Here is a 12,556-nt window from a genome sequence, read left to right on the forward strand (position 1 = left end):
GCTACCCAAGTCACGAAAATGTCATGTGATCTGACAAAACCTCCTGTTATAATAATTATGTGTATAATTACCCCTTTGCCCTTATGTCTATATTGAACACAAGGTATAGACCGTGTCACCCTTGTCCAGTTCAATATTGGGCCCATAGACATTTATCCTGTTACGCAGGATGGGCAAATTCCATCTAGGACACTCATGTCCCTCAGCATGCTTTGTGGAGTACCCATCAACTGTCTTTATGGTTATCCAGTTACGGACAACGTTGGATCAGCAATAAAGCACTCGACTCTACATCTAGGATCCATAGTGGTTTCAGGTCGAAGAGTGGTATACACTATTATCACCATGAGAATAACTTATGACACTTTGCATAACTTTCTATATAGTATTCTCATAGCGGGTCAATCCGGTATAAATATTACTCCTAATATTCATACCTATGTTTAAGACTTGATAACTCTTTATCCATGATCCATGAGATGTGATCATCAGTCTACAAACATAATAGTCTTAATGCTTTAATGTTATCCCACTTCACACTAAATCTCGACTACGGATACTTTAAGAATAGTGTCCTTATGTTTAATGTGTTCTCATGATTAAGTCACACTTAATACATTAAACGGACTATCTATTCCAGGGACTTTATTAATCAACCATAATAAAGAAAATGCCTTTAAATAATTCGATACAAGTACCAAAAGTATTGGCCTCTAGGGCTTCACCAACAAGAAATGCATTTTTCGTTGTTACCCGCTATCAACAAGTTATCTACATATAGATAAAGTATAATCACTCATTCACTTTTGTCCGTCTTCACATAGACTCCATGCTCGGATATACATTTCTTGAAGCCAACCTCCTTTAGGAAACCATATATTCTCTGTGCCAAGCTCTTCGAGTTTGCTTCAAACCATATAAAGCTTTCTTCAACTTATAGAACTTTAGCTTTTGGTTTCTCACAACAAAACCAAGGGGATGTTCTACATACACCTCTTCTTCAAGCGGCCCGTTTAAAAATACAGATTTAATGTCTATTTGGTAAATAAGCCAATAGTTGTTATTCTCAACACCAACAACTAGCCTTATAGTTTCAATCCTAGTAACCGATACGAATACCTCTTCAAAGTTTATGTCTTCTCTTTGCAAGAATTCATTTGCAACTAATTGAACCTTATGCTTGATTATTTCACCCTTGGAATATGCCTTCACTTTGAACACCTATTTCACTCCAATTGGTTTCTTTCCATTCAGTAGATCAAACAACTCCCAAATGGTGTTCTTCTCAATAGATTCCAGCTCATCCTTCATAACACAAATCCATTTTGGATCACCTAAGGCCTCTTTCATTTTAACGGGTTCAGATTCAACCATAACTGCAAAATGAATGAAATCACCATCATCATTTGCTTTGTTGTCTCAGAACAACTCACAATCTTGGAGTCTTTGAGGCAAACCTATTTTCCTTGTTTATCTTCTCACATTTTCTTCAATTCGGGCTTCGGTAATGGCCGTTTTTGCACTTCCTGTTTCTGCAGAATATGAATTTTCAAAGTTGTAACCTGTTACAACTTTTACGTAATCGGTTACAAGTTGTTGCAACTCCTTGATTTCGTCGACAATGACATATTGACTTATCAAAACTCTCCACTTTTCTTCATCAAACAACTTCTAACCACCGGTAGAGTGATACCCTACAAGTATCATTATTTCTCCCTTATCAATCAGCTTCTGTCTAAGCTGCCCCGGAACATGTCGATATGCTACGAAACCAAAAAATCTCAAATGGTTCAGATTTGGTTTGAATCCTGACCATGCTTCCTCCGGTGTTACCTTCTCAAGCTTCTTTTTTGTACACTTATTCAAAAAATAGGCAGTTGTGGATATCGTTTCTCCCCATAACTCTTTCGGCTAGTTCTTCCCCTTTAACATGTTTATCACCATGTTAATGATCAATCGATTCTTCCTTTCGACAACAATGTTTTGTTGTGGTGTATAAGCTATTATAACCTCATGTACAGTCCCTTCTTGTTCACAGAACCTCTCAAAGCCTTTTGAGACACATTTTCCTCTACAGTTCGTTTTGAGCACTTTGAGTTTGTGACCACTTTGCCTCTCAACCATGGACTTCAAATTTCTTAAACACTCCAAATACCTCGTCTTTTCTCTTGATTAGATATGTCCATAGCTTTCTACTATGATTGTCGATGAATGTGATAAAATATCTATCGCCACCAATGAAATCTACTTGCATCGGTCCACACACATCCGAATACACCACCCTGATACCATTTTGTTCCTTTGCAAATCTTTGAGATCTCAAAAATTGAGATGCTCAAGACGATAATGTCATATCCATTATTCTCGAATTGCCTATGTATAAATTCATCTATGCTCCATAACCTTCAGCTCAACCTTGAAGGTTCTATTGACATCCATATGAGCTTTAAGGACCAAAACCATGTTTGCATCCATAACGCACAAACCCTTATTTTCTATGTGAATATTGTAACCCTTCTCAAGAAATTGGCCAATACTTAGAAGGTTACATTTGATTCCTGGAATATACAATAAATATTTGATCAAGGAACGTCCACCATCCCTTCTCATGATCAAAACATCATCGATCCCATCGTCCGCTAGAGTGGTGTCATCTGTGAGCTTCACTTTGTTATTCATGGCACAATTGATTTTGATAAACCAATCTTTCATCCCGGTCATATGAGTAGAACACACAAAATCCAAATATCATTCTCCGCTACATTGGACCCCTTCTCTCAAGTCAACATGACATTTCTTCTACAAGTAACCAGTTAATGATTTCATGTAACCGGTTAAACCTGTTTTTGCAACATTCTCATAATTTTTGCTGCTACTGCTGCAACATTCTCCTTTCGTGGTCATGACTAAGAGTGTATTATCTTCACCAAACTCTTGTCTTGCAACCTTGGCTTCATTTCATTGTTCTTCCAATTTCTGCAGTCGAGCCTTCCTGAGATGAATGCGTAAGGTTCTCTTGATTTCTGTGTCAAAAGGAAAATTAGCTGATGGTCCTCCTCACATACAAATGTCAGAAACATGTTATTTATAACAAAAAATAATAAGAAGAATAACAAAAATTAGTTGTAGAGTAACAAAATTTCAACTAAAATACAACTATAAACTCTAAAATCTTTTACAGTCCCTGACAACGACACCAAAAACTTGATCGGAAAATTAGCAAGTGTACTAATCTGCCAATATAGTGATATCGAGAAATCCCGAAATATAAATCTCAAAGACTACGTGATGATATATGATTCGAGTTTCACTTTAGTTAAACAAAATCAATTGGGGGTTTTGATTATATTTTTGTTGCAAAAGAGTAAACAAAAAGTCAATTTAATATAGTATAAAATAATATAAGTAAAGCATGCTAGGAACGAGTGTTTGAACCTAAAATGTTAATAATCCTAAACTGACCTTGTAAAAATTTATTTCATCCTACAAATTATTGGTTCTCAAGGGTGTTTACTGATAAGGTCTTAGTGAATAAATCTTTAAACTATTCAAATTAATTATTATGTCCATAGTGAATTAAAAGAAATTAAGCATTTAATTATCAATAACAGATCGGTTTTCATATAATATCCCTCATCCTAGGTGATATCTAATATAAAATAATTTTATCAAGTGTTATTGTTGACAACCCTGCCTAACAAATAACCGTACAACAATTCTCAATTTGACAGAAAGAGAAAACATTAAACTCAGATAGAAGTAAACCATATAAAGATAAAAAATAAGTCACAACAAGGTTCAATCCAGAAGAAAAAAATCAACAAATTCAAGAACACGAACACCCCTAGCATTGGGGGGTTTAGCTGCTCATAGTTGTCGCATCACGAAAAATACGATCTTCCGAGCACATCGCACACTCATGGATGACTAACAGAGTCACCACTCAACTTTATTTATTCCCCAAAAAAGGAAACGAAAAATATTGATAAAACCCTTAAAAGAATAACAAAGAAATGGTCATCACAACCAAATCAAGTTAGGGAGTCGATTATACAAGGGGAAGGTCTTAACACCCCTCACATCCGTTGTACTCAACAAGAACCATTTAGTTAGTTTTGCGCATGAGTGTTAGCTTAAAAATATTTGTTTTCTCGAGTTATTAAAAATTCAAAGAGAAAAAGAAAGGGGTCATAATTTTTTAGTATTAAGGTGCCTAACAAGATTGAGGGTCTTGCTCCTACATATCTCCAGGTGCAATGAAGAACTTAAAGCTACATAGTTCTGGATAAACAATTTTTGTTTTTGAGTAGATTTTAGTGAAAGCTATGTTTTCGCAATTGAACGAAAAAATTTCTTACGCAAAATAGTTAGAGGATATGTGTTTTCATCATAACAAAATGGATTAATAAATCAACATTTACGAGAAAATGTCACTTAGCTCACTCACACATATAAATGGACAAGACGCTGTTTTGAATCGTCTTGAGACAAAATATCTTTTTTTTTAAGTTTGAGGTTAATTCCAAAAGGCAAAAGGTTTGAATGTGTTGGATATATTTTTGGTGATGACGAACACTTGGATGATGAAGATATACAACTCATATCCAAACACTGGAGAAGGTCGTGATACACACCATGTTCCTTTTTCATCTTATTTGAGAAAAAATTTAGATGTAGTTAGGTATTTTAGTTGTACGACGAACATTTGGATGATCGAGATATACACAACATATCCTAACCCTCGAGATATCGTGATATACACTACGTTCCTTTTTCATCCAATTTATTATAAAAACAATTTTGGCATCGATCGTATTTAGAGTTTCTTAAAGGATAGACGAGCGCTTGGAAGGTCGAGATATACACCTCATATCATAATCCTCGGGATATCGTGATATACACCACATTCATTTTTCATCCTTATTTAAGAAAAGATGTTTGATAATGATTAAGTATTTTTGTTTTTAATGGGAAAATATGCTCGATGTGGATCGAAGTTTTATTTGCGTTGCGACATGATTTGAAATTGAATTGAAGTTGGAATTGAAATAATATTGTTGAAATGATGAATTTTTTTTTTTTTTTGCTTTTTGAATTAAGAGGCAGAGTTAATTGAAAAAAAAAAGTGATTGTAATTTACAAATAAATAATTAGATTAAAATTTTTAATTTTTTTTTAATAAGTAAAATTAAAAAGGAATCTGTTTTTTAGTTAAGCATGAATTAAATGGTTAAAAGAAGCTAAAGGAAATACATAAAATATTTACATTAATGCCTACAAATATTTATGTAAAATAAAATAAACAAAAATTAAAATGTAAATGTTCAATGTTTGTTTACAAATAAATCTTGCAAGAAAAAAATAAATAAAAGAAAGAAATAAAATTATAAAGCAAAAAAAACATGGGATAAAAGAAAGAAATGCCTAAATAGAGGGGTGCAAGAAGCAAGCATGTGGGTGCAGGAAACAATGGACAAAGGCCAGTCCATCCCAGTATGGAGTCAACTTACTTGACTCAACCAATCAACGTTGGATCATCTTACTTTCTGGCCAAATAAGATCTACAAGGTGGAAAGGCACGTTCACAAGGCTTAGAATGGGGATTCTCTCATGGAATCCATGGGTTGACTCGGTAAACCCTAGATCAGAAGGCTAAGGACAAGCCACTTGGCATGATTAAGGGAACTCAGAGGGGAAACATATAAGCGCGCTAAGAGAGAGAGAGAGAGAGAGAGAGTTTCATTTTGAAATTTGTTTCTCTCTGTCTCTCTCTCTCTCTTCACTCTGAGCTCTCTCAATGCTCTCTCTATCTCTCAGCACTCCCCCACCAGCCACCTTCTAACCACCATCGGCCACCCTAAAAAATCCCATGAAACCCAATTTCTGGTTGAGCTTCAATTGGAAAACTCAACCACACCACCACCATTTCCAAAAACCGGCTTATCCACCTTCAAACCCTAATCTACAAACACAAAACCCCAACGAATTCCTCTTATGAACCCAAATCTCAAACAAAAGACAATAACAAACTACTCAACATTTTGGATCGGAGATTTAAATCTCAGAAAGCCTAAATTCCCAAAACCTAAAATCAAACCAAATCCGACCCCAAACCCACATTTAAATATCGATTCAATATCAAAACCACCAAAAACAAACATCAACAACACAAATCTAGCCCAAATAGAAGAACAAAAGCAAAAACCCTAAGCTCTAATAGCAACTAAATCTGATTCAAGACATACAAACATATGCCTAGTGAAGACAAAAACATTATAGATGAAAGAAGGAAAAAAAGCTACCGTTCCAGAAGTTACTGGAGGAAGATCCACTCAGGTGCACTCTCGATCTCCTTTCTCTTTTACTTTTATTTGTTTCTCTTCTTATTGTCGCATCGCGCGAAAAACCGGCGGGAAAAGAAGAACAACAGAGCCGCCACCGTGCGTTATTTATCCCAAAAGAGGGAAAGGAAACGCTCAGAGTAAACCTAGGAAAAGACATGGTCTCGCGACCAAAGAGAATGGGTTCGGGAGTCGGTTATGCGAAGGGAAGGTATTAGCACCCCTACGCATCCGTAGTACTCTACGGGATCCACGCACAAAAGGAAGGAATATTGGTTGCTAAACACTGCTCACACTCACACACACTGGCTGAAAGAGACACAAGGAACTGACTGAAACTGACTCGGCAGGATGTCGCATCCTGGGCCTACTTAGTCTATCAGGCATAGACATCAGAGTCCAAGTAGTTCGGACTGGGGAAACGACACATGCTCGCTAGGATATCGCATCCTATGCATACGTATCTTCTCGGACGAGAGAAGAATCAGAGCATTCGTAGCTCGGCTGACACGCACGCAAACAAACAGGACAAAGGCAAACGTGGAGCCCGACTGCCAATCACTGGACTTATGTCAGCATCCGAACCTAAACACACACAAGAAGGCAAACATGGAGCCTGAATGCCAATCACTGGGCTTACATCAGCATCCGAACCAAACACACGCACACTGGAACCTAACTGCCACTCGATGGACTTACATCAGCTTCCAAGCACACAACAACAAAACAAAGACACAGGCGCCCGGAGAGATCAGCTCAATCTCCTGCCTACATACTTCATCTGGTATGAAGATCAGGGCGATGTAGTTCCCCTACGCAGGGAAAAGGATGAACAAACAAACTAAAAGGGAGACTAGAGCTCGAGCCTAATAGTTGTCACACCCACAAGAAGAGACGCTGAGACGTCGAAAGGAACACCAAAGGTTGAAAGGATGAACTAAAAGGGAGACTAGAGCTCGAGCCTAATAGTTGCCAAACACGCACACAAAAAAAAGAAAAAAAGGCGCCCGGAGAGATCAGCTCAATCTCCTGCCTACATACTTCATCTGGTATGAAGATCAGGGCGATGTAGTTCCCCTACGCAGGGATAAAGGACTAGCCTAACCAAATAACAGAGGGAGACACAACTAGGGAGACTACGACTCGAGCCTAGATGTTGTCATGCAAAATCAACCCTAAGTTATGGTTTCTAGCTAAATGGCACAAGGGCCAACCTATCCTAAGTATGGCTCACACAGGAAGCAAGCCACACACACTTAACTTGCACAGGAAGCCAGCTAAACTAATCCTAACTTGCACAGGAAGCAAGTCAAACAATCCTAACTTGCACAGGAAGCAAGTAAAACAATCCTAACTTGCACAGGAAGCAAGTCAAACAATCCTACAAGCACAGATAGCACACGCTATACACAAACAAGTGGCTCAAACAAGGGTTAGGTTTTAGTCAAGGGGTCATATCAACCTCAACAAACAAACCTCTGGAATGGGGCGAGTGTTGCTCTTAACCTTGCCATTGAGGGGCTAAGGTGAAGCAGATGAAAGGATGAAGTGAGGATGAGACCTCACAGCTCTTATCCCTGGCCTGGGAGAGCTCAAGACAAGAATGTGTGGGTTCAGAAAGTGGGAACCCTTCTACACATTTGAAACTGACTCAACTGTACAATTGTACAAGATCTTGGGTTTGTATCTGCAATGCATCAACACAGTGATGTGAGCAAAAACAGATGACACACTGAATAGTGGGGGATAGATTGCATATCCCTACCTTCCACCAATTGCCTCTTCACTTAGGAGGACTTTGACTCTATGCAAGGACAAAATTAAACATCCACAAACATTGCCTCTTAAGGAGGACTTCAGACAGTTGCCTGGCCAAGTAACAGGTCAGGTCTTCCAGACTACATGAAGTAAGAGAGACATACCTCAATGCAAATTGCTTATACAAGCAAAGCAAAGCAACAAGTTCACAAGGAACTAAGCAACTAAAGCACCTGAAACAGTCAAGCAGATGTTAGTATGCAACTTCAAACAAAACAAACAGAAACAGGCACCAACAGTCAATTAGAGGCACATGGATGTGCAAGGCACAAGGCTTAAGGCATGTGAGCCAAGGCACCTACAAAACACACAAGTTAGTCAATGATAATCAAGCAAGCTCAATCAAATGAATTGGTCTCAATGGCCATTTGATGGTCAACCTGAAAACACAAACTCAAAGGTGAGTAATAGGACCTCTAGGACAAGCCTAGGGTCAAAAATGAATGAGAAAGTCAAAACAGCAAGGGTTAAGTATCCAAAATCATGTTCAAACCATTAGGAAACAAAACCAATTGGGTTCACATCCATATCGATCACTATCATCATTTCATGAACCATTTAGGTCAAAACATGGCAAACAGAAGCTCATAGAAGTCAACAGCAAGACTTAACTCAAAAGCAATCTAAACATTTTCCAAAAATCACCAAATAAATCATGATCAAACCTATCACATAGCATGGTAAGCATGTCAAATTTCATCTCATTTGGACAAGTTTAGGAGGTCAAAAACATTTAATCGGGACTTTGTCAAAATTAAATCGAGCATTGTGTGAAAAATTATCCTAAGTGTCTAAGGGGACATGTTCCTACCCTAAATTGATTTCACACAAAAATCCTAGGTCTGAAAGATCAAAATAACCACATGAAACGCACAAGATGACATTTAATCGGTAGAACTCATAAAATCGGGATAAATTCACAAAATGGCCTAAAAAGTCAACAAAGTCAAACACTCATATTTATTTCATGTTAAGTAAAACAAAAATCAAAAATGAAAATCAAAATGGAAGTTTAAAAGGAGACATAAAAAAAAACATTTTTTAAAAAGCAAGAAACTCAAATGGGGGGAGGTGGGATTCGAACCCCTCCCCCTGGTAATTCAACTCAGCGCGCCCACCACTGGGCTATGTGTCAATTGGTGACACAATTTTGCTTCCAATCAAAATAAACCAAGCACAATTTTTAAACTTAAAACTTCGCGCGCCCTGGCTCCATCTTCTTCCCCAAACATAAACATATTTTTTCAAACTTCAACAACATGTATCTTCCTTTACAGTACACGAAATCAAATGAAACAAAAACCAAAATTCATCTATTTCATGTGCTTAACACAACCATGGTCATGAAATTCAAAATGGTGCACTGTGCATGAAGATACATCATGATGAACACAGAAACCCTAACCCCCTAGCAGCAAAACTCAAAATCACACACAAGCAAAATTGGATGAAAATAGGCATTCAATCATGTTCAGGGGGTTGAATATAGCATTTCTCATTCACACATTAAGACATGAAAATCCTTCTATCGAGCATTTCGAAGGCAAGTTGCTAACCTGAACAGGGCAATGTTGAATGTGATGCTGGAGATGCTTTCAATGCTTGACAGGTATCCAAATAGCTTCAAAGAGTCCAAGGCAAGCTGTTTGACACCTTACTTGAACTTGAACCAAGCTGGAAATGCAGATGGCCACTGAACTGATTTTGCTTGTAGGTGAAGATGGAGATTCTATTTCAAGCACTTTTAATGGTGCTAAATGATCCCTTTAGCACCTTTGATGCTCCAGGAATGTAATGCCATTGAGAGTTTGCCTTAAAACCTCCTCAACTGTTCTGGCCAACTCAAGTTGCAAGCGTGAAAATGTGAGATTTGGATATGACGATTTAGTGATTACAGATGCGATTTTCTGTCTACAGTAGCTTCTATATGTTATATGGAAGGTGTTTGAATGGATAGTTTCCAAGGAATTTGGGGGAAATGATGATTTTGAAGATTTGGATTTTGAAGTAGAAAGTGAGTTTTTCTGCAATGGTGAGTTTGGGAATTCTTGTGTGTTTTTTGGTGTTATGTTGGCTAGTTGGTTGGCAATGATGAAAAGTTGAGATGAAACAAACTGCTATGGTTGGCAAGGCAGGGTTTGGAGTTTTAGGACTGAAAATGAAAAAGAGTCAAGGTATGATTTTTGAGTGAATGAGTGCACAATGGTTCATATGATGAATGGATCATGAAAGTAAAGTGCAAGGCTTGGTCATTTTAATGTTTTGGACAGGGTTTAGAAATGCAAAGCAAGGTAGGAGCATGGTTCTTTTTGTTTGAATGAAGCTCTTGGTCTATTATGTATTGGCTGTTGTGACAGACTTTTGCAAGAGTCCCCAAGGCCAGGTCAAAAATGAGGGAGTGTTTTCTGCAGTCTGTTGGCTTGACAGGAAAATGCCATGCCCTGCTATCTTGATTGCTTGGTGGTTTGGCCTTTGACAGGTTTTGGAGAAAAGGATGCCTACTGTTGAGAAGTTGCTCTTGGATACTGCAAGGTTTGGTTTCTTTATGCTTTGGACAAAAGAAATGAGATGCCAATAGCAGGTGAGTTTTTGAGAGAATGCTGTATGCAGTGTGGTTAGAGGGTTTGGTTCTTTTGTTTTTTTTTGTGCTTGGACAGCACAATGACCTTGGCCAAGAATGAGAAGTGTGAGAGAGTGGGAAGTTGGTGGGAGGCTGCTGCTACTTCATGGCAGAAAAATGATGGTGGAACTGTTGGTTTGATGATGGTTTTGTGGTTTGGACAGAAAAAATGAAATGCAAATAGCAGGGTTAGTGGGCAGAATCAATTTCCATATGCCAATCTATTTTTTTTTGATGGATGCTGTTGTCTACAAGTGGTAGGAAATGATGCAGGATATGTTGTCAAGCCCGGCTTAGTTTGTTATGTTTGGACAGAAAAATAGCAAGGTGAGGGCAAGGTGAATCAATGATTTTCTGCTGCAGTGTTATGTTGGTTGCAGATAATCATGCTAAGTGGCAGAACCAATGTGATGAAAAGGACTTGCTCTTGGTCTTGTGTCATGCCTTCTTGACAGTATTTGCAATTTGGAGGAAAGCATGTCCAATGAGAGAGAGTGAGCCAAGGGTTGTCTACTGTGTGCTAAATGGTTTGTGTGCCTGCCATTGGTTTGTAGCATGACAGCAAAATGACAAGACTGCTATGTGCAGTACCAAGCATGGCTAGTTTTGTTCTTTTGAAAATTCTCTTGACAGCCAATTAGGAAAGTGCAACAGCAAAGTCATGCTTAGAATGTGAGCATGAATGAATTTCTTTGCCCTCACTCCATTTGATGTTGCTGCTGATTCATTTTCATGACAGGAAATGGTGAGGGAAATGGTATTTGGTATTGCAATGCCTTGCCTCTTGACAGTTTGACAGAAAATTGGAAATTGCCCAAAAGCCAAGTGAATGTTACTTGAGAAAATCCATTATGTCTGCAATCAATAATGTTTGTTCATGACAGAAAATGAGGGAAAAATTCTGCTATGTGAGAGTGGTACAAGTATGGTTCATGAGATGCATTTGGTGAGAACATGTACTTCCTTCCCTCAATCCAAGCAACTTGGCATGGCCTCCTTGTACTGTTGGTTATGGCTGCAAAATGTGTTCATAGTGACAGAAAAAATGCTGCTAAATTTTCTGTTTTTAAGAGTACAAGGCAAGGCATGGTGAATGGTATGGACAAGTATGGTGAAATTGTACTTTCCTTACAATTCAAGCAACCAAGTAATGGCTTCACATGTACTGCATAATTTGAGCTTGCAAACACATTCTGAATGATATTTCTGAGCTGTTCCAATTGGCCAAATGTTAAAAAAATGTTTATATCAAAAAGTCAAACATTGGTCAAACTTGCATTTAAATGAGAAAAATCAAAATATGCCATTTTGATTGGTGAAGTTTTGGCTCATGAAATTTATATTTTTGGAAAGAGGGGATCAAATGTGACTTGTAGGAAAAAACCCCACCAAAATTGGCCAAACGGTTTGAGAGATATGGCCCTTTGAAGTTCAAGATTTTCTGAAATCGATTCGATCATAACTTGCCAACCACACATGGGAATTGAGAGTTCTTGGACTTTTTGGAAATGGGAGAACAAGATCTTCAACTTTCATGTTGGGCAAAAATTCATTTGAAGCTTATATCATGATGTAAGTTTGAGGATCAAAACTTTCCATTTTTGGTAAGTTTCAGTTACAGGCCCAGTTTCCATTTTTTGGAAATTTCTGATCTGGCTTCAAATTCTTCCATGATGGTGTTTGGCATGATATATGAGGACTATTTGGCCATGAATGAGCTCTCACAAACCAATTCCAATCACCAAATCACTGATTAAATGGACAGTTGACCAACAGT

Source organism: Lathyrus oleraceus, chromosome 7, assembly GCF_024323335.1.
Source record: "Lathyrus oleraceus cultivar Zhongwan6 chromosome 7, CAAS_Psat_ZW6_1.0, whole genome shotgun sequence".
In the NCBI taxonomy this organism is placed as follows: Eukaryota; Viridiplantae; Streptophyta; class Magnoliopsida; order Fabales; family Fabaceae; genus Lathyrus; species Lathyrus oleraceus.